Genomic DNA, 24,960 nt, shown 5'->3' with positions numbered 1-24,960 from the left:
TGAGGACAAAGATAGGGCCATTAAAACCAATTCTCTATCCACCATGTGGCCAAGATGGCTGCAGTTAGATCTAGCATCCCCACTTCAGTGGTAGAGCTCTGTCCTTAGCAAAAATGATAAGTGACAGTTCCCAAACCCTGAGTTCAAGCCTTAGAACTCACCCCACCTCAATAAATAAATGAATAAACAAATAAATAAATAAATAAATAAATAAAATATATCAATATACTGATCCTAAACACCTAGTTTAGGGAAAACACTTTTTTCTAATTTTTATTTATTTATTTATTTTATTTGTAGGTCATGGGGCTTGAACTCTGGGCCTGGGTGCTGTCCTTCAGCTCTTCAGCTCAAGGTTAGCACTCTACCACTTGAGCCACAGTGCCACTTCCGGTTTTCTGGTGGTTTATTGAAGATTAAGAATCTCATGGAATTTCCTGCCCCAGCTGGCTTTGAACCTCGAATCTCATTCTAATCTTATATTTAGAACAATCTTACAAGAACTATAAAAAAACATAAAGAATAGTTTATGTATTCATAAATACTTTTATTCTAAGTATTCTCCATTCTTCACATCTTTTAACTTAAAGCTTTATATCACATTTATTTTCAGTTCCATTGTTAAACATGGATAGGTCTCACTTGAAATCTGAATTTCAGTACTATAAGTAATTTACAAAATTAATCAGAAAAAGGAAGTTATACTATCAGGAAAAAGACAATAAAGCATCATTACTGCAAATATGTTTCACAAAGCAATGATCCTGAAAAGCCCAGCACAACTTTCTCTGGACCATAAAAAATACACCACATTCCACACATAAGAAACAAGTGGAATGCTTAATTTTATTTGTAAAGAGGCAAAGATCATTGAGGATAATTAATTTTCAGTGGAATTTGTGAGAAATCCCTAAACATTTCAAATTCCCATGTTGTTAGCATTATTTTGCATTGATGCCATATAATTAAAGAAAGATTAGAATTATACATACATACATATACATATATACACATATATCTTAATCATTTTATAGATTGTATACAGATGATAAAAGTTACAATTGTCAAAGACAAAAAAAGAAAAAAAAATTCATACTTTGTTCACCTAATAGGAATGTAGTAAAAATCCAATCAAATATAAATTAAAACTATTTCTTGGTTTATTTTCCATAATAAGATATAATTTCAACTATAACGTGGCTTGTTGGTGAAAAAAATTATGTTTGAAAGAGTAAAAAATAAAATAAAATAAACCCTAAGGCCTTGCTAAATATTGTGAAAATCAAGCAGCATTCAACATTAGTTTTCTTCTTTGTCAAGGAGAACAATAGCACATTGCAGGGATATTTCAGACACCCTGCCTTTTGCATAATGTATGGTATTGTGGAATTCATCAGTGTTCATTCTTTGTCAATCAATGGGACAGTTTCCATTGTGTAATGGTGTAAGAAAGAAACTTGAACAATGAGAAATAAAGAATAAAAGGAAAAAAATGGATTTGTGTAGAATATGTATCAAAAAAACTACTAGGAAAATCATATTTTTATCTTTTTAAAATAATATCTGTGATTTAAACCTAGTTTCTGTTCAACTTTAGGCTACATACAACATGAAAATGCATATCATCATTCTACCAAGAATTATTTTAATATATCCTTAATATCAATTAAGAGAATGTTCATTTCTTAATAATGTGTAATTGGTAACAAAGCTTGTCAAAATATTTTTCATATGAAAAAATGTGTTTAGAATCTCAATGTTACTAACTCCACAAATTTGAAAACTGGTTTGTAACACCATTCGTTTGGGTTTGATTAGTTCTTCAGTTTTCTACGTAGCATTGTAAAAAGTCCAAAAAACATAGAGCTGACTTTGAATCAGAGAAAAACAACAAAACAAAACATTTTAAGCATTAAACAGGTTTCCACCACATTCTTGAGATCACTTAATTTTATATTTTATTAAAATAACAATACACATTTTATGTACATGAGTTCAATATTATAATATAAATTATGAATATAATATAAATCATAAAATATGAATATAAATTCATGTAACTATTAAATAAAACATGAATTGCCATGAGAGAAATTTCTCCAAAGTGACTGCATGTGGTATGTACTTATTTTCCCATTTACATTAACTAATGTTATAAAATAAAAACAGGGGTTTCTTCCATTTGTCCTAAAATCAGTATTGAAAAATGATAATATAGATAAAAATAAATATTTACAGTCATCCTTGTTGGTTTCTTTCATTCTATTTTAAATATGAAGCATTTTTTGTTACTAAAACCTTATAAAATTCTACCAAGCACTATAGATTATAAAAAAAGAAGAATCTTGATGTATATTGTGTTTATTCAATTTTTAATTTAATCTAGGTTTTATTTTAATTTTCTTATTTAAGTAGTCATGGTTTCAATTCCACAGTAATGCTTTTTTACTTCCCAAATGTTGTTCTTTTATTTTCATTGTATAGTAATCAGTGAGAATCTATGATAATTAGCATGATTAGTTCAATCTGCAGAAGTACTATCTGACTTACCTCTCCCTGACTTACCTCCAATGTTGGCTTTAGGAAGTGTGCTTTCTCTGATTTTATTAAATGTAAATAGATTTGGTGCTGCATTGGAACTAATCAATGTATTCGCTAAAGTAGCTCTCATCATTCACTAGCTTTACACCTATCTCCAAGAATCTCCCAATAATTTCTCAAGTCCTAGATCCCTTTAGTTTGTCTTTTCTTTGCAAGATTTCATTTTTCATATAAAAAGAACAAAAGCTTTCCTTGTTGACTATTTTGCCTGATTCTAAGAACTGAGATTGGTAGAGATAACTGTGGGTCTTCATTGTGTATAAATATGATTGAAAAATCTCTTAACTCATAATTGAATAACTCATAAAATATACTAAATATTACTGAATTAAGTTTAAAAATAAAGTATCTTAATGATGGATGCTTTCTGGAAACAATAATTCAGTGTGGTTCAGACAAACTATTATCATTTAATGAAACAATGAAGGTTTCAGTATTTCCAATAAAGAAGGAGCAATTTAATGCTCTGGTTTTTGTTTTCCTTCTGAAAGAAAATGAGTCTTAAATTGATCTAATAATAGTTACTACTAAGTAAAAAAACAAAAAAAAACAACAAAAAAACCCCATAAGTATGTCATTAAGTCGAAAATACATAACCAGAAGGCATTAAAGATGCAAAGATTTCCAGAGGAAAATTTAAAATACTGCAAAACAAAATTAGGATTTTGACTCCAAGAGCCTAAAAGAACAAAAATATCATTTATTCCTTAGGTTGTAAGTCACAAAGAAATAATATACAAATTCAGATTTTAGAACTCCAAGTCCAGTCCTGTTTAAATGATGCCTATCTTCTTAAGAAGATCCATCTAATATAGAGTATTGCAAATCATCATTTAAATTTTATCTGTACAGATAAATAGTGATAGAGTGTATTATTCATTATAAGTATTTTTATTCTATACACAAATCATAGCAGTGTAACATCCAAAAAATCTGCTCTTCAAAATCTTAACATTTATCTTACTGTTAATTTCAACCATTTATATTATATTGCAAGACCAAATGGCCTCTATCAATGATAATTATTTGTCAATAAAATTAAAAATATCTTTTCAAATTTATTTATAAGAGGCAACTTAAAAGCTGTATCTGCTGGGCTTATGAACTAAGTAAAAGCTTGATATTCAGTCCCCAGTTTGTCCCAAGTTTGCCTCGGTGTCCTCTGATCTGATCTCTGACTTATTGTAGTCACTTTACAATCATCTTGAGGGGCAAGAAGAACATAGTTTACTGATAAACTTCTTGTGACAAAAGTCAAACTGCCCTTCTTCTGGCAATGACATTTACTTATTATCTTGAAGAAAATAAGCAAAAGCTATAAACCACCTTCAGATCTCTGGAGTTCAAAGCTCTTGGTCAACCAAAGCATATCTGTGACTTGTGTCTATTTAATTATACACATCCTTCCCATACAGGGCTCCCAATCCTCCCTATTTAACCCAAAGCCATGCAATGCCACTTTTAGGTGTACAACAGGAGATACTACTGAACTAATTTCTTAAGGAAAATGATCTGAGCTCATTTTGAAGCCATAGCAAAAAGATTATGACATATTTATTTGAGACATATAGACTGCTTGGCATGATTTGCAACAGTTAGAGAATATAATTTCTCACATATAGATGAATTGAGCTATTTTGTTTTGATGCTTTAGTTGTTCTAACACCCTCAAGTTTTGTTTTGTTTGTTTGTTTTATATATTTAGACTAGGGAAAACTTGAAATAAGTTTATATTTAGAGCCATCATCTGTAGGGACTTTTTAAAATGAAGACTATTCTGGCTTCAAATGGAGATATATAATTAATCCCAGCTACTTTGGAAGTAGGGATTTGAAAGATCACCATGTGAAGCCATCTTGGACAAAAAAAAAATAGCGAAGGGCCCATTCAAGAGACAAGTAAAATGTGGTGACATTTGTTTGTAGTTCTATGTGGAAGTTTAGGTGAAAGCTAAAGCTACAAAGGGCAAAAGCAAGACCCTATCTAAAACACAACTGAAATTAAAAGAGGCTCAAGGGTAGCACCCTTTCCTATCAAGTATGTGGCCCAGAGTCAGAAAGAAAGAAAAAATCTAGTTTTCTCATCCATAATGAAGTATTAATATTCACAGAGATTTCATAAAATAATCACTTCCCACAAGCCTCAGTTCTTACTGTTATCCTGAAGGTGATGAGAATTTCCACATAAACTCTGAAGGACATAAGCATTCACACCATAGCAAACTCCAAACTTCCATTTGTACATAAAGTAAAGCAGCTATGGCGGCAGGCCTCTGGACAGAGTGATGGAGATGATGTGATTAATGAAAGGAGGTAGAAGAAGGCTGGAATACAGACAAATTGACTCCATATCAGATGGAGGCCCATTATAAATGAGAAAATATTGGAAAAAGTGTAAAGCTTGTGGTACTCATGTTTGAAGCCATGACTTTTAGCTTACAAGCAGGAGATAGAAGATGTGCTATCCCCTTTTCTTGCTAGCTATTTTTAAGATATGGTCTCACTTCCTGCCCAGGTGTTTTCCCTAGACACCTTAGCTTCCCAAAGTTCAAATGGGAGTATAAATGTTTCCTATACCCACTTCCAGTGCTAGGCTGGCCTCCAACTGTGATCCTGTCAATATTGCCCTCCTACATAGTATAAGATGATAGATGAATGTCACTGTTAATACCAACGGTGGGGGGGGGGGTTGAGAAGAGATCTCACACACTTTTCTGTGCAGTCTGACCTTGAACCATAATCTACCAAACTTAATATCCCACGTAGCTAGGATAATAGCATGAGCCACCTGTTCCTGTACAAGTGAAAATTCATTGATCAAAGTATTATGTATTGAGGAACAGAAAAAGAAGATTAGAAAGATCCCAAGAAAATAACTCGAAGGAATCATTACAGAAACTTGGGATAATTTGAACACATAGTGCATACTTTTCTATATTGTATCCATGTTAAAATTCTTTTGTTATCATAGCATTGTTGGATAAGAACATGCCTTTCTTCTATGACTTAGTCTTGAAAGTTTTTCTGTAAATGACCCAGTAGACTATATTTACAGTTTTGTAAGCCAAGTATGCAACTTTTCAAATATACTTTAGTGGCATAACTATTGTTATAAGCGATACATGAATAAATTTAGATGATTTTCTTTCACTAGTCTTCCATTAATAAAAGCAGATGGTAGTCCACCTTTGATTTATTACCCAAGTTTTGACATAGCTGAAATATTTGGGCATTAATTAGCACATTTATAAAATCAACATTTTGTACTAATAACCAACCCCTAAACATCCATAAGGATAGATAGATAGAAACCTTTTTCATGGGTGGTTATATTTATTTATACAAAATTGAGCACTGATTCCCATACTTAACATACATTAGCTCATTTAATCTGTATAGAAAATTATGGAACATATATATTGTTATGCACCTTTCACATGTGAAAAAACATAAAGGCATAGAAAGCTAGTGGAGAGTTGAAGGCTGTGTCATGCATATTAATAACTTGAGGATTTTTCTGAGAAACATTTTAGATGAGATCATCAGTCTAACATCTATTTTCTCAAACTTGGTGTATATCAAGTGTGTTACTTGGAATAGTGATAGGTAAAAACATTCCAATGTCATTGCGACATCATCCAGATTTTCTTTTACTCTGACAAATTTCTCATATGTTTTAGTAAAATAACAAATATAAAGTTGTGGTACACTTGTGTGTGTGTGTGTGTGTGTGTGTGTGTGTGTGTGTGTGTGTGTGTGTGTGTGTGTGTGTGTGTGAGAGAGAGAGAGAGAGAGAGAGAGAGAGAGAGAGAGAGAGAGAGAGAGAGAGAGAGAGCATTTTCCCCTTTTAATCTAGAATTATGTGATGTTGTAACAAGTTATTGCATCCTGACCCAATTACTGAGCTAAAGTGAATTAGGTCATCACTGTTTAATGGACTGCATTCTCTGTTAGATACTCATGCATTGCCCTTGTATTGAGCTCAGAGGAAAACATCCATTTCTCTCAATGTGCCTGGTGCCTGGACAAGATTGCTGCACTGCTCATTATGTGTTCTTCCACTAACTTCAAGCTGATTCCCGTGTTTAATCATTTTACTCAAGAGCTCTAAAACTAATAGCCCTTGCTTTAAGCACATGAAAATCCATAGAGTCCATTCAGAAACAGTGTAATACCTGGCATTCTGTTTCTGAAGTAATATGAAATAATATGAAAAATGTCTACTGTCTGTGACCCAAGGAAGGGAATATAGCTATAACAATGTCAAAGTCTAAATTGGAGGTAAAACCTCTGCAAAAAATGAAATTATAAACTCTAGTACCCTTTATCCTTGTTGCTGAATTGACTAATATAGTAATACTCTGAAATTCTATGCTATTTAACCATATAAAGATGGCTATAGGCTTGAAAGTTTTATAATATCTTACCATATAATTTATGACTAACTAAGCCTTCAAGTAGTATAAATATGGCTATAACAATTACTAAGAGAACATTGCTAAATCTCATTATCATTATTATTATTATTTTGATCTGAATTTGATTTTTCCAATGAAATGACTATAGTTTAAACATAAAATTCATTGTCTCTTTACAAATACAGTATCATATTTTGGAAGCCCTACGGTGAAGTCTTACAAATATTTAAGGCATGGTGATTCATGCCTGTAATTTCAGCCACTAGGGAAGCATACATAGGAGGATCATGGGCCAAGGCTAACTTGGGTTCTCCACAAATAAGTGGATAAATTCTATCTTCAAATTTTATCTTCAAATCAAGCTGAGTGATACAGTACCTACCTGGACAGAATGAGACTCTGAGTTCAATTCCTAATTCTACCAATAATTACAGGAAGGAAGGAAGGGAGGAAGGGAGGGAGGGAGGGAGGGAGGGAGGGAGAGAGGGAAAGAAGGAAAAGAAGGGAGGAAGGGAGAGAGGGAGAGAGGGAGGGAGAAGTTTCCTAGTGTCTAGAACAACTCAGCCTGAAATCAAACTTTATTTTCTGTCATTGCCAACGTTTTTGAAGGCTAATGAATGCCATTACATGAGCATAGTTATAAAAAATGACCAATTTTATGATAATCCATATACTTTAATGGCAAAGTACTTCAAACTTTCCAACTCAGATAGTTCACTCATCCAGTTCATCCTCCATGGGTAGAAATGCGAGCACCAACTGTGAAAATGCTGTCAAAGAACATAAGTGATGGTGCCAAATACTAGCTCAGGGGAAAATTTTCTTGTCTGGTACTAAGCCCATGGCCCCAGGGCTGGGACTGAAGGGATCTTTGATATCAGGGACCCTCAGTAGAAAATGTTTCCAGTCACAGCCCTTCACATCATATAACTATGACATGGCCATTTAGCATTTGGAGATGATTAAGTTTTCACACACATCACCTCTATGCTACCTTCTGTTTTCTTTCACTTTAAACAAAACACTTGTTCCTCCATTTGCCTCTTAAGGCATTTGGATCATCAAACAGGCATCTCCATTTGATCTCACAGGCAGGTCCTTGTGGATTTTTCACTAATTAAAGATGATAAGGTGAAAGCGAGATAAAGAAGCTCTAAACTGTTCATCTAATAGTAAGAGTGCATTCCTCAACACAAGCGGATGTTATTGCAACTTTAAAGTAGCCCCTAGCCGCTTTGAAGTTTGTTTGTTGTACTGGCAAGCCTAAAATGATACCCAGCCAACATAGGCATTAGCATGTCAAAGAACAAACTTGTTTTCATGGTGAGGAGTGTATTTGAAGTCAATGACAGTACTCTGGAGGCAGCTGAATTCATGCTGTTGTTCCAGATGTGCATTGTCTCTGTAGAAATACAATTTCACAGCCATTAAACATGTTAAGTTCATCAAGAGATAATTATAGCAGAATGCCTGACAGAAGTGCTTCTAAAATCTACATAGCAGGTTTTATCTATCGATTAGCTGATTCACATCACCTAAAATTAGAGGACTATGTATAAGTGGTGAAATAGTCAAAGTAATCGATTAGCTTTGACTGACCTTGCAATTCAATACTACACAGATGCAGTCTTACCATAAAATAGCTGTAGCATTACATCTCAGTGCAGACATTTACAAGGATTAACTGCATTTATCTTTTTTTCTGGAATGTATTAGTAGATATCCCTTTATTAACAAGAACAGAAAATAAACTGTTAGAATGATCAGAGATATCAACCTTATACTGATAGAAATATCTCCAAGTTTGTTAGGCCTTTTATAGGTAAGGTAACATTGTCATCATTTCGGCTGGGAATGTGGCTTAGTGGTAAGTATTTGCCTAGCATACATGAAGCCCTGGGTTTGATTCCTCAGTACTACATAAACAGAAAAAGCTGTAAGTGTATCTCTGGCGCAAGTGGTAGAACACTAGTCTTGAGCAAAAGAAGTTCAGGAACAGTGCCCAGGCCCTGAGTTCAAACCCAGGACTGGCAAAAAACAAAAACAAAAACAAAACCCACAAAAAAAATATGAGTCATCATTCTGAAATCTGACTTCTAGTTAAACTGAGGAAGAACAATAAGAATTTAGATAAAAGAGAAACAAAGAAATAATGGGAAATAGCATTCAACCTTCCACCCAGAGATCATATTTTTTAATATTAAAACACATAAAGGTGATCTTGGGAACTTGCAAAATCTGAATTCTTAAAAAAAGAAAATTGAGTAGCTCTTCAAGTGTCCAGAGCTTACCTTCTGTTTCTTAAAAATTCTGCTTTCAGCCAGGTACCAGTGGCTGAGGCTTGTAATCTTAGTTACTTAGGAGGCTGACATCTGAGGATCAGGGTTCATTCAAAGTCAGTGTGGGCAGGAAAGTCCCAGGAGACTTTTATCTGCAATTAATCACCAGAAAACCAGAAGTGGCTCAGTGGCTCAAGTGGTAGAGTGCTTGAGCTGAAGAGCTGATGGACAGTGCCCAGGCATAGAGTTCAAGGTCAATGACCAACAAAAAAGATAAATAAATAAATAAATAAATAAATAAATAAATAAATAAATAAATAAATAAATAAATAAAATTCTGTCTTCAGGTATTTGGTGGACTCAGCATTTCATTTGGGATAACTGTGCCAAAGATGTGCACTTCTTACTCAATGCACTACTCTTCATAAAAAGAAGATACCTTCATTTCTACTCAATCTAATCTAGCCAGTTCTCACACTTGCTCACTTGTGGTTCTGGACAAAATTAAATAACAGCTGCTCAGTGTAACTTCCACTATATGCTTCAAGGTGACAGCACTATATAATGAAACTTAATTATAATTTTCTAACGAAAATGTCAATATTTTAAGGTTTAGGCTTCCTTTTGCTTTATATGTTTATTCTACATTTTAAAAGACACATCCGTAGATCTAGAAGTAGGAAATAGCTGTAATTCAGTGAAAACTAAAGAGCATTGCAATATGTAGTTTTTTTTAATACTCCTTGCTTTAAAGTGATTATGCTGTCTACTCATTGAACTTGAATCTCAGATGTTTATTTCAGAATTCCATTCTATGCTACCTCAACTAAAGATCCATCATCTACATGTTCATTTTCTCCTCTTACATTAATAGCTAATTATTTTGGAAGAAAGTCTCATAGATGTTTCCACCCAAAGTAGGTTCTAACCCTGATTGTCTGGGTCTCAGCCTCCTGAGTAGCTAGGATTATAGGCATGATCCACTACCACGTGTCAAAAAGTTTATTTTGATTCTTATTTTTTGTTACTTCTGACTTTGTATACCCCAATTCATTTAGACCTAATTCTGATTACCCACTCCCCTTCCACATATATACTATAAGCCTCTGCACAATCACTTGGTATTTTTATGGACTTGATTGACTTTCCTACAGAACACCTTACATAGATCTTTCAAGAATATCTGTACTGCTGATGGGGAATCTACAAACTTTTCCTATCTTACTTTGTTTAATCACACATAAGCCCAGGCTTTTGTTTGCTGTTCTAGTTCATAGAACACCCAGTCTTTGTTAGTCCTCTCTTGGGACGTGGGGACTGGCCTTCATTCTAGTAGTTCAGAGAGACTAAAGCAATCTTGATGACTATGCTGAATGTCTAAATGATTTTGGTAGAGAATTTATATACCTGTTGTAGTATTTAATATGCCTTGTTGAACATACTTGAGTTAATAATTAAAAAACACATTACAGAGATGAAGAAATTAATAAAATATAAAATAATAGATTATTAGAACAGGACTCATTTCAGTGATATCACTTTTAGAAACTAAGGATAGAAAACAAAGGAGGAGGCAACAATGCTCTATAAGAAATGCACTCATTACCTTGCTTATGTCATTGTAACCCCTCTGTACAGCATTTTTACAAAAAAAAAATCCAAAAAAAGAAATCAAAAATGGAAGAAGTGACACTGATGAAAAAACATTATACTCATAAACATTTATAGAACTGTAATCCCTTTGTACAATTTCTTAATAATAAAAATAAACAAAAATAAAAGGAGAAATTAACCAGAATATGAGTAGCTAGAAAGGATTGATTAATGATGTATTCATTATAGCAAAAGATGTGATTCCAACATTTTTTTTTTTTTTTTGTTCATGGACCTTGAACTCTGGGCATGGGTGCTGCCCCAAGCTCTTCAGCTCAAGGCTAGCTCTCTCTCTACCATTTGAGCCACAGCGCCACTTCCAGTTTTCTGGTGGTTTATTGGAGAGTAAAGGTCTCATGGACTTTTCTGACCAGGTTGGCTTTGAACCGTGATCCTCAGATCCCATCTCCCGTAGCTAAGATTATAGGAGTGAGCCATCACCATCTAGTCTCCATCAAACTTTATAAATATAAAATGGTGTACCCAAAAGAATTTGAGATTTCAATTCAAACAATACACAAAATATTAGCAAAAATTAATGAAAGTTTTCAATGTAAGAAACAAAGTTATAAGAATATCTTCTTTTTAAAATGTAGACTAAAGCCCAATGCTTGTGTCTCATGCATGGATTCCTAGGTAGCTGAGATCTGAAGATTGCAATTCAAACTCAGCCTAGGTAGAAAAGTCTGAGATTCTCTTATCTCCAATTAAGTAAAAAGCCACAAGTGTAACTGTAGCTCAAGTGATAGAGTGTTATCCTTATTCAAAAAGCCCAGGGACAGCCAGGTGCCAGTGGCTCACGCCTATAATCATAGCTACTCAGGAGGCTGAGATCTAAGGATCATAGTTCAAAGCCAGTCCAGACAGGAACGTCCTTGAGACTTCTATCTCCAATTAACCACAAGAAAACTGGAAGTGGCACTGTGGCTCAAGTGCTGGAGCGCTAGCCTTAAGCTGAAGAGCTGACAGAAAGCACACATTCCCTGAGTTCAAGCTATAGCTCTAGCACAAAAAGAAAAATATTTTAGACATGAGACTCTTGTCCATTGTATGACTAGTGAAGATCTTCTCCTAATCCATGGGCTTTCTATTGATCTTGCTAGCTATGTTGCAGAAGCTCGCAACTTCATGCAATCCCATTTGTCCAACCTTTCTTTGATTGTTTTTTGTTCCTGGGTCTCTATTAAGAAAATTTCAGCCTGTGCCAAGGAGACCTAGGGTTTCTCCTATTCCATCCTGTAATGTTTTCAGAGTGGCTGCTTTGACTCTGAGGTCTTTGATCCATTTGGAGTTGATTCTGGTACAGGGTGATATATTAGGATCTAACTTTAGTTTTCTACAAGTAGTAACCAATTTTGCCGGCACCATTTACTGCAGAGGCTGTCTTTCTTCCATTCTATTTTTTTTTATCTCCCTTATCAAAGATTAGATGGCTATAGGTCTGTGGGTTCATTTCTGGGTTTTCAATTCCATTCCATTGGTCCTGAGATCTGTTCTTGTGCGAGTACCAAGCTGTTTTGATTGCTATGGCTTTTTAGTAGAGTTTGAAATTTGGTATTGATATTCCTCCAGCACTGTTCTTTCTGTTAAGGATCATTTTGTTATTTGGAGTCTTTTATTGTTCCATATGAATTTATCCCCCAACAACAAATCCTCAAAGAAACAACTGCCCAATAAATAAGTGGGCTAAAGACTTAAAGAGAAACTTCTCTGAAGAGGAAAGAAGGATGGCCAATAGACACATGAAGAAATGCTCAACCTCCCTAGTCATAAAGCAATACAAATCAAAACAACATTGAGATACCACCTCACCCCAGTTAGAATGGCTAGAATCAAGAACTCTAATAACAACAGATTCTGGAGGGGATGTGGACAGAAGGGAACCTTCTGCATTGTTGGTGGGGGTGTAAACTTGTTCAACCACTTTGGAAAGTAGTATGGAGGTTCCTCAAAAGACTCCACATACAGTTCCCCTATGATCCAACAATCCCACTTTTGGGCATTTGCCCAAATGATCACAAACAAGACCATATTAAAGCTACCAGCACAACTGTGTTGATTATAGCATTATTTATCATAGCTAAGATATGGAACCAACCCAGATCCCCTCAGTAGATGAATGGATCAATAAAATGTGGTATATATACACAATGGAATTCTATGCCTCCATCAGAAAGAATGACATTGCCCCCATTTGTTAGGAAATGGAAAGACTTGGAAAAAATTATATTAAGTGAAGTAAGCCAAGCCCAAAGAAACATAGGTTCCATGCTTTCCCTTATTTGCAATAACTAGTATATGTCTGGGACAAGCAGAAAAGCTCCAATAAGATGATGTTAAGCGAAATGAATCCTAAGATAGGGACATAAGTGTTTTTTTTCTTCCTTGCTATTGTTTCTAATGTATTTATAAGGTACCATCTGATTTTTTTGTTGCTTTGTATGTCCCTCCCCCATGGTCTAACCCCTGTTTTCACTGTATTTGATGTTGGTATAATTTGGGAAGGGTAAGGGAAAAAACAAAATGTTTAAATAGGGATACAGATTGACCCATTGCAAAATGATATTAACAAGATGCTATGTTGAAAACAAACTTTACAATTTAGGCAGGGTGGGGGTGGGGGGAGGATGGGAGGAGAGGGGGAATGTAGTTGAGGAGGTGGGAGGGATGGGATGGTAGGGGAAAAACAAAGGAGGAGGCAACAATGCTGGATAAGAAATGCACTCATTACCTTGCTCATGTAACTGTAACCCCTCTGTACAGTATTTTCACAATAGAAAACTTATTTTAAAAAATTGTAGCCATACACTGGTGGGTGGTTCACACCTGTAATATCATCTAACTAAACAGAATGAGGGCCAGATGATTGTGGTTCAAGGCCAGTCTGGACAGAAAAATCAGCGAGTCTCCATCTCCAAAATAAACAACAAAGCCACAAAAAAATGTGCATTTTTCATACAATGAAGCAAACCATGGCTTTTCATGCTAAAGCCTAATAGGTTAGCATTGTTTCCCCTACACACTGGCAGCAAGAGGATTGGCATGTGAACCACTTGTGGTGAATGGGTCTTTTATCAATTTATTTTAATGTGCCAGAAAGACAATAAAGGATCATATGTATTCACCTCATGAATCAGAACGTTCTTGGCAGAGAAATATAAGGTGGTGTTGCACGTTGTTCATGTTTTAGAAATACCCAAAACTAGTATTATCCTATGATAGGCAAGCCAACAATAATTTCTGATCAAACTGGCAAAGACCTGGTACTTCTGCCTAATTTCTCTATATTTTCCTTATTTTCGAGGAGTCCAATCAAATTACAATGAGAATTAATTCATTTTCTGTTTAGGTTAGCTTGAGTTGATTTTAACTTATTAAACCAAGTGTCATAGCCAGGCAATGAATGATTCAAATGTAAGGGTTTGGGCTCTATACATTCTAAATGTGAGAAATTTGGGATTGGTGAGGAATCCTTCAAACAGAAAACTGAAAATCCCACAATTATTATACCATGATACTTGTGTTGCCAACTGTGGAACATACTACAACACAAGCTCATTTTCTTACTGCCTCACATCACCTGGAATGCAGCGTTAGTTTAGGGCAAAGCTTTTGGAAACCTTTTTGCCATTAGACATTAAATTACTCATTTAAAAATGAATAATTTTATTTGGTTAGACATATTCTAGGATAAAGGAACAGATTTCCAAGCTCATAAACAACAATTGTAATAATACTAACTAAAATAAAGGCTATTTAAAAATATGAAAAAGAAAGAAAGTAAAAGAGTATATTCTCCTTAACCCTTGCTTTAAAGTATGTATTACAACTCTGATAGTAATTCACCAGACTGAATGATTGTATTACTATATTTTGAAAACCACAGTGCAATTTTAGTCTTCTATATAAAATGATTTAAGACACAATTTAATACAAACTCACAAGGTATCTTAGGAAAATGTCAGTGCATTACTTTGAAAAGAGTGAAATATAGACAATTAGAATTGGAATATGGAAGAGATAAAATTGAGTTGAAATCATCTAAATCAGGCTAATTCCCTGTTAGAGATTCTTTGCTCTATCATATGGTTTTAGCTGGGAGATTACTTTGCAAAGAGAAGATTTTTTTTCCCTTTTATAGTCCAACAGTATCTTTAATAACTCTTCATTCAATAAAAAAAATAAAATACATTGGGAAATAAGAATAATTATCCTCATATAAGACATTTGCCCTTAACCTTCTCCTTTAACATGATATCTTAGAGAAATTGCAGTTATATTTTAACACCTTTAAATATACAAGATGATAACTTTTATATTGTTATAAAGTATTTTAGCAAACATTCTCTTTTAGACAGATGTTATTTCTCAGACCATTTCTAACATTTTTTATCATATGCACTCTATTAATGTTAAATAAAATATCTTCAACTTTTGAGGAAGTTCAGGGTAGAGCACACACATGATTTTACTCTCACTTACTAGGGCCTAGATTAGATCCACAGCACCGGAAAACAGAAACAAAAACACAAAAATGCCATCCACAAAGCAAACTACATTCATAAAGATTAGTTTACCTGTGAAAAAATAATATTTGACTATATAATAATATTTCACTCTTAATAAGGTTTATGATTTTCATAATATATTCTGTATCAGAGAGAAAATAGACATGACACCTGTAAACGTCATAACCTACTCTTGCCTATGTATGAACTTAGGTATTCAACAGTTGTGTTTTTATTCAGATGGATCAGGGAAATTTACATTTTAACTTCAGATTTCTATAGTAAACCTTACATATTAAATAAAGTGCATTTCTACAAATTTGCTTGAGTGGAAATCGTGGAGCCACCACTAAGTCTGTTTTCTAGCACTGTCTATTATTAAGCTTGCAATTTCTTTGAAAGCTCCCAACTTGTTATAGGGTTCTTACATAGTTACTTAGGATGGCAAATGTTTTATATATTTATTTTTTTGGGGGGGTCCCGTATTGGGGCCTGAACTCTGGGCCTGGGCACTGTCCCTCAGCTCTTCAGCTCAAGGCTAGTGCTCTACCACTTGAGCCACAGTGCCACTTCCGGCTTTTTTCTTTTTGCTTATGTGGTGCTGAGGAATCGAACCCAGGCCTCAGGCATGCAAGGCAAGCGCTTTACCACTGAGCCACCTTCCCATCCCCAGGATGGCAAATGTTTGAGTTTGATTTCCCTTCACCACCTCTGGTTCCCAAAGCAATTCTAACTTCTTGGCATTTTAGTTTTTATACTATATATTTTCTATGTTATTACTTTAAAAAATATTTACTAGTCTATGTTAATATCATATATATATTTATTGTAAAGATACTGTACAAAGGGGTTACAGTTACATGAATAGGGTTATCAGCATTGTTACCCCCTCCTTTGTTTTTCCTTTCCATCCCGTTCCTCCCCAACTGCCCAACTCCTCCCTAAGCTCAGTATTTTCCATTGCTTTTTAAGAAATATCTGATGTTTGATATGTGGTTCAAGCCTATAATCCTTGCTACTTGGGAGGCAGAGAACAAGAGATGGTAGTTCTCAGCTAGCCCTGGCATAAAAGTATGAGGAACTCCATCTCACTTAATGACTGGGCAAAAAGACTCATGTCTGTTACCCTAACTACAGGACACAACAGGGGCCATGTGCCTGCAATCCCAATAAACAGGAAAGTTCAAGTAAAAGCAAAGAAATTCTAGCCAATTTAAACCTTTAAATAAGCCTACCTCAAAAACAACTGGCACGAAAAGGTTCTTGGAGATGTAGCTAAAGCGAGAGGTCATCTGCCTTATTAGATTGGGGGCCCTCACTTTATTCTCAGGGCTATAAAAAAAAAAAATCTCGTTGAAGAGTATACCTTTATAGACAATAATTTATCTTCTGTTAATATTTGGTGAATTCCTAGGTTTGCAAATCTTTGATGGAAACTAATCAGACATATTGAAATTACAGGGTCATAGCAGTCTAAAAACAATGGAATTTTATGCCTCCATCAGAAAGAATGACACTACCCTATTCCTAAGGAAAAGGAAATACTTGGAAAAAATCATATTAAGTGAAGTAAGCCAGACTCAAAGAAACATAGGTCCCATGGTTTCCCTTATGTCCAATAATTAGTATACATCTAGGATAATCTTAACAGAGGAGCAGAATCAATTAGCTATGTACATATGACCCTATAAGATGACTTTAAGTAAAATGAACTCCAACACATGGATACAAGAGATCTTTCTTTGTTGCTGTTTTAAATGCACTATGTGATTTTATATCCCCTGTTGTCACTTTGTATTGTATATATCTTTATTTGAATTAGGGAAGGGAAGAGGAATAAGCAAGAGAATGCTGAAACAAAGGAGGGGAGGGAACCAATGCAAGAGCGATATGCACATGATGATATGCTGGAAAAGATCTGTACAACCTGGGGGTGGGTGGGATCATCACATAAAAACAAAGAAAAAATTTGTTTCTGCATGTATGTCTTTAAGGAAAACATCTGGCTGTTTAGTTAATGCTCACTTTTAACAGTAATATACATTTTAATATAATTAATATTCAATCTGGGTCAAATGTCTTGACATTTACATCTCATAACTCTGTCTCTGATTTTTAGAAACCTAATCTTGTGTTGAGGTAATTCTGTCAGTTACTTCAAAGGAATATTGTAGGGCAAAATCAATCAAAAGAATAATTATTAAACTCTTCATATATGCCAAATCCATTGGCCATCTGTCCTTTTTCCTGAGGAATAAATTTTGAATATGTGATGTGTTTGCCTTTAAATATAGTTTAAAATTCATTAAAGGGAAAGTAAAATAATAATAATGAAAAACTTAGTAAAAGGAAAACAAAAGAGTGAAGTTGTGTTTTTAGTTAATGAATCAAAAGCAGGTGTTAAATACACAATTTTTTTTCTGAAAATGTACCATCAAGTCAAGAACTATGGGAATAAAAAGTGTAACTGTAAATTCACAGAGATAACTATAATCTACTTCTATGGATATTCTATTAAGGGAACACAACCAAAACATCAACACAAAGATTAAAATTGACTTTGCAATGCTATTTTTTGTTTCCATAAAATAAATTCAAAATTGAAGCCAAGAATAATTTGAACATTTACAGAATACATCGATAATGCATCATTACTCTGAGCTGCTTCAATTCAGTAATTTTAATTTTCTGTTGAACAAATGGAGTTTATCAGAGAACTTAACATCTGAATGTAAAAAGGGAAAGTGTAGAATGCTTTCTTTAAATTTACATGTCTTTGCCTTCTGAATAGCCATCAAAGTAATTGTTTCTTAAATGCTATGCAAATTTTTCTCCAGTGTTGACCCTAATCAAAGCAATTAATTCTATAATGAAGTCTTTCTTCACACACACCATCTTATTATTATCTTACTCTAAATTAATAACATCATGATAATAATTAGCAGATTTGAAATCATCTATTTCTTTCTAACAACATGTGGACTTCTTCTAAAAGAGCAACAGGGATGGAAATTATAGTAAAACATGGCAGCTGTGTTGATTAGTATGCCCTCTTAACCTTAGCATCTGCAACATGGGCCTTATTTAAATGTGAATGTGATGGGTTTTAATGCTTTTTCCTTCAGCAGATTTCAGGAAAGAAAAAATATAGTATGATACAGACACGCACACACATACACACATAAACATGCACTTTATATATTCCTTTGTATTCTATATATCATATATGATTTTTATGTTAGATGTTAGATTCTATACTTAATTATATTTATGTTTATTCTGTGATTTTTAGAGGCACCTTATATCTTATTTTCAGTTTTATTATGTACTTTATATTAATATGTATTAATTTTACAAAAAGGTTTTATTCTGATCTTTATAATTGCACATATAATGTATTTAGGTTATATTCAAACCCACTCTTACTCTTTCTCGTCCCCTCTATACTTTTTTTTCCTTTTTACAATTTTTAAAGTTTTCATCATTTTAGTTCTTACATATTGGGTATATCGATCACTGGATCATACATTGATTTTCCTACTCAATTCTCACTGGTCAATTTATATTCATGTCAAGTTTTGTTTGTTTTTTGTTTTGTTTTGTTTTGGTTTTGTTTTCTTGCTTTTTTTTTTTTTTTTTTTTTTTTTTTTGCCAGTCCTAGGACTTGAATTTAGGGTGTGAACACTGTCCCTGAGCCTCTTTGTGCTCAAGGCTAATGCTCTGCCACTTGAACCACAGCCATATTTCCTGCTTTTTCTGTGTATGTGGTACTGAGGAATCCAACCTGGGGCTTCTTGCATGCTAAGCAAGCAATCTACCACTAAGCCACATTCCCAACCCTCATTTCAAGTTTTTCTTAAGTAATCTTTTTTTTAATTGTAAAGATACTGTACAGAGAGGTTACAGTTATATGAGTAAGGTAAGGAGTACATTCCCTATTGAGAATTGTTACTCCCTCCTTTGTTTTTCCCCTACTATCCCTTCCCTCTGGACATCCCCAACTCCTCTCTCCCCCATCCCCCGATGTTGCATAGTTAGATTTCAACATAGAATCTTGTACATCTCATTGCTACAATGGGTCAACCTGCATCCTCATTTCAGCATTTTGTTATTTTCCTTCCCCTCCCCAAATTAGAAAAAATGTATATAAAAGATGCAGGACACTGACATCAAATACAATGACAATAGGGGTTATAGGGTCAAGAACATACAAAAGACAAAAAAAAATCACATAGTACATTAAAAACAACAGCAACAAAGAAAAACCTCTTGTGTCCATATCTTGGGATTCATTTCACTTAGCATCATCTTATATGGTCATATGTACATAGCTTTGGACCTTTTCTGCTTGTCTGATAAGATTATCCTAGATGTATGCTAGTTATTGCAAATAAGGGAAACCATGAGATCTATATTTTTTGGGTGTGGCTTGCTTCATTTAATATTATTTTTTTCAAGTCTTTCCATTTCCTAACAAATGGGGCAGTGTCATTCTTTCTGATGGAGGCATAGAATTCCACTCTGTGTGTGTGTGTGTGTGTGTGTGTGTGTGTGTGTATACAATGTGATATATACAAAATGTGATATATAGATACATTTTTTTTATCAGGGTTCGTTCCCAATCTTAGCTATGGTGAATAATGCTGCCATAAACATAGTTGTGCTGGTAGCTTTAGTATGGCCTTGAGATTGTTTGAGTAAATGCCAAAAGTGGGATGTGTCATAGGGGAGCTCTATGTGTAGTCTTTTGAAGAACCTTCATACTGCTTTCCAGAGTGAAATCCATGGAACATTCCTCAATATAATAAAGGCTGTGTATGTAAAACCTACAGACAGCATTATACTTAATGGCAAAAAGCTAACACCATTTCCTTTAAATTCAGGAATGAGACAAGGATGTCCGCTCTCTCCACTCCATTTCAATTTAGTATTAGAATGCCTAGCTAGAGAAATAAGACAAGATGCAAACCTAAAGGAGATCCAAATAAGGAAAGATGAAGTAAAACTCTCCCTCTTGCAGATGACCTTGTATTTAAAGAACCCCATGGACTCCACTCCCAAGTAACTTGAGCTGGTCAGAAACTTTGGTATAAAATTAACACTCAAAAATAATTTCAAGGGGCTGGGAAGGTGGCTCAGTGGTAGAGCGCTTGCCTTGCATTCCTGATGCCCTGGGTTCGATTCCTCAGCATCACATAAGCAAAAAGAAAAAAGCCAGAAGTGGCGTTGTGGCTCAAGTGGTAGAGCGCTAGCCTTGAACTGAATAGCTGAGGGACAGCACCTAGGCCCAGAGTTCAGGCCCCAGAACTGGACACCACCCAAAAAAATAATAGTAATAATTTCAAGTTTTTAATGTCTAAATTTTCAGTATATTTTATTTCTATTTCTGGTATATTTTGCTTGAGATGATGGTCTTAGTTCTATCACCTATAATTTCCTCAAAATTTCTATTATTAGATAATTCAACAGTCATTACAAAATTATAAACAAATATGCTCACATCTAGTCAAATCATAGAAAACATGACAACTTCTAAAATATCTTTGTCAATTTCATTTATATGCCTTTTTATATTGGTAGGCCAATGCCAGTGTAATGGATCCTTATAATTATTTGAAATACTTGAAGAAAAAAATATTCTTCAAGTAGTTCTTCCAGTAATTTTGCACAGCTATCCAGAAAACTGCAAAGTGTCTTTTGTCTAGGTAGTACTTTTTATGAATGGATTTTTTTTGTTGCAGTGATTCTACATTGCTGATGAAAATGTTTCATAGAAAATTTTCTATTTTTCTCATCAATATTTAAAGGCTTATCATTGACATAACATTTTCCAAAATCATTTTCTTCACAAAAAAGGGAAATTCCAAATTCACTCACATATCACTAAGGAATGGGAATATATTCTGATAAGTACATAGTTCCACACTTTGTCACCTGTGAACACCAGACTGTAAGGTTCCTGTGGTGTGATACTGAATGTCCCTCAGAGGCCCATGCATTAAAGATTTGGTTGCAGCCTCTGCTGTTATGGGGACATGTTGGAAACCATAGAAAGTGGGAATCCAGGTCACTAGGGCACATCCTCAGAGCAGTTGTTGGGATGCTTGTCCCTACTCTGCCCTATTTCCCCATGCGTTTCTGCCATGATGTCTTTTTTTTTTCTTTTTTTTTTTTAATTCTTTTTTTTTTAATTGTATTTTATTTTATTTGAGAACATACTGTACAGAGGGGCTACAATTACATGGGCAGGATAATGCATACATTTCTTACCAAGCATTGCAGCCTCCTCCTTTGTTTACCCTTCACTTCCCTTCCCCGCCTCCCCCCTCCCCCCACCCAATTTTACCCCCCTCCCCCCACCCAGTTATACCCCCCTCCCCCCCCCCACACCGACATTGTAAAGCTGGTTTTGACATGACATTTTGTACTTCTCATTGTGGCAACAGGTCCACCTGAATCCTTAAACGACTTGTTTGTCCCCATCTCCTCCACATGTTATACTGACATCAAATATAGTGAAAGCGGGGGTTACACTGTGGGGGAGGGACATACAAAGCAACAAAGAAATAATCTTATAAATGCGTTAGAAACACATGCATGAAAAAAACGAAAACATTAAAATACATATTTAAGGGTTCATTTTCCTAACATCACATTATCTGACCTTTTCTGCTTGACTCATACCTATACTAGATATTGCAAATAAGGGAAACCATGGGACCTATGCTTCTTTGGGCCTGGCTTACTTCACTTAATATAATTTGTTCCAAACCTTTCCATTTCCTAACAAATGGGGAAATGTCATTCTTTCTGATGGAGGCATATAATTCCATTGTGTATATATACCACATTTTCTTGATCCATTCATCTACTGAGGGGCATCTGGGTTGGTTCCATGTCTTAGCTATGGTAAATAATGCTGCAATAAACATAGTTGTGCTGGTAGCTTTAGTGTGGTCTTGTTTGTAAACATTTGGGTAAATGCCCAAAAGTGCGATTGTTGGATCATAGGGGAGATCTATGTGAAGTCTTTTGAGGAACCTCCATACTGCTTTCCAAAGTGGTTGAACAAGTTTACATTCCCACCAACAATGAAGTAAGGTTCCTTTCTGTCCACATCCCCTCCAGCATCTGTTGTTGTTAGAGTTCTTGATTTTTGCTGTTCTAACTGGAGTGAGGTGATATCTCAATGTTGTTTTGATTTGCATTTCTTTTATGGCTAGGGATGTTGAACATTTCTTCATGTGTCTATTGGCCATCCTTCTTTCTTCTTCAGAGAAGCTTCTCTTTAAGTCTTTCGCCCACTTATTTATTGGGCAGTTGTTTCTTTGAGGATTTGTTGTTGGGTGGTTTAATTTTTTGAGTTCCAAGTATATTTTAGATATGAGACCCTTGTCCGTTGTATGGCTAGTAAAGATCTTCTCCCAATCGGTGGGCTTTCTATTGATCTTGCCAGCTATGTCATTTGCCCTGCAGAAGCTCTGCAATCTTATGCAATCCCATTTGTCCAACCTTTCTTTGAATTGTTGTACTTCCGGGTCTCTATTCAGAAAATTTCGACCTGAGCCAAGAAGACCTAGGGTTTCTCCTATTCCATCGTGTAATATTTTCAGACTGTCTGCTTTGAGTTCAAGGTCTTTGATCCATTTGGAGTTGATTCTGGTGCAGGGTGATATATAAGGATCTAGCTTTAGTTTTCTACATGTAGTTAACCAATTTTGCCAGCACCATTTACTGAAGAGGCTGTCTTTCTTCCATTCTATTGTTTTAGCTTCTTTATCGAAGATTAGATGGCTATAGGTCTGTAGGTTCATTTCTGGGTTTTCAATTCTATTCCATTGGTCCTGAGGTCTGTTCTTATGTCAATACCAAGCTGTTTTGATTACTATGGCTTTATAGTAGAGTTTGAAATTTGGTATTGATATTCCTCCAGCAGTGTTCTTTCCGTTGAAGAGCGTTTTTGCTATTCGGGGTCTTTTATTGTTTCATATGAATTTTTGGATTGCCTCCTCTATTTCCTTGAAGAATGAGGGTGGAATTTTGATAGGTATCGCGTTGAATTTGTAGATAGCCTTGGGAAGTATTGCCATTTTCACGATGTTAATCTTGCCAATCCAGGAGCATGGGAGGTTTTGCCATTTTTTAGGTTCTGTGTTGATTTCCTTTTTCAAGATTTTAAAGTTTTTATCATAGAGGTCCTTCACTTCTTTGGTTAAGTTAATTCCTAGGTATTTTATTTTTTGTGGGGCTATTACAAATGGAGTTGCTTTCCTAATTTCACCACACTTTTCTCATTGTTGGCATATAGAAAAGCCATTGATTTTTGGGGGTTAATTTTATAACCTGCTACTTTGCCAAAGGTTTGAATCAGCTTGAGTAATTTGGGAGTGGAGTCTATGGGATTCTTTAAATACAAGATCATGTCATCTGCAAAGAGGGAGAGTTTTATTTCTTCTTTCCCTATTTGGATCCCCTTTATGTCTGCATCTTGTCTTATTGCTGTAGCTAGGCATTCTAATACTAGATTGAAGAGAAGTGGAGAGAGTGGCATCCTTGTCTTGTTCCTGAGTTAAGAGGAAATGGCTTTAGTTTTTCACCATTGAGTATAATGCTGGCTGTAGGTTTGTCATATACAGCCTTTACTGTATTGAGGAATGTTCCATGGATTCCTAATTTTTCCAGAACCTTCATCATAAAGGGGTGTTGGATCTTGTCAAATGCTTTTTCTGCATCTATTGAGATAACCATGTGGTTCTTATTCTTGCTCCTGTTGATGTGATGAATAATATTAATTGATTTGCGTATATTGAACCAGCTTTGCATCCCTGAAATGAATCCTGTTTGATCATGGTGTATGATTTTTTGGATGAATTGTTGAAGTCGATTGATGAACATTGCATCAATGTTCATCAAAGAAATGGGTCTATAGTTCTCTTTCTTTGATGAGTCCCTGCCTGGTTTTGGGATGAGGGTTATGATGGCTTCATAGAATGTGTTCGGTAGTGAGCTTTCTCTTTCAATTTCATTGAAGAGTTGGAGGAGTATTGGTGTGAGCTCTGCTTTGAAGGCCTTGTAAAATTCCGCTGTAAAACCATCTGGTCCTGGACTTTTCTTAGCTGGGAGGTCTCTTATTGCTGTTTCTATTTCAATGCTTGATATGGGCCTGTTAAGCTGGTTTAACTCATCTTGGTTTAGTTTTGGCATGTCAATATTTGCTAGGAAAAGGTCCATTTCTGTCAAGTTCTCAAACTTATTAGCATAAAGTTTTGAGAAGTATCCCCTAATAATGTTCTGAATCTTGGTTGTTTCCGTGGTGATGTTTCCATTCTCATCTCTGAGTTTATTAATTTGGGTGTGTTCTCTCCTTTTTCTGATAAGGTTTGCTAAGGGTTTGTCAATTTTGTTAAGTTTTTCGAAGAACCAACTCTTTGTTTTGTTGATTCTTTCTATAGTTTTTTTGGATTCTAATTCATTTAATTCTGATTTAATTTTGATTATTTCT

This window comes from Dipodomys merriami, unplaced genomic scaffold, assembly GCF_024711535.1.
Source record: "Dipodomys merriami isolate MVZ:Mamm:240054 unplaced genomic scaffold, mDipMer1.0.p SCAF_9, whole genome shotgun sequence".
Taxonomy (NCBI): Eukaryota; Metazoa; Chordata; class Mammalia; order Rodentia; family Heteromyidae; genus Dipodomys; species Dipodomys merriami.
The sequence above is the reverse complement of the archived record's forward strand: the minus strand, read 5'-3'. Positions refer to the sequence as shown.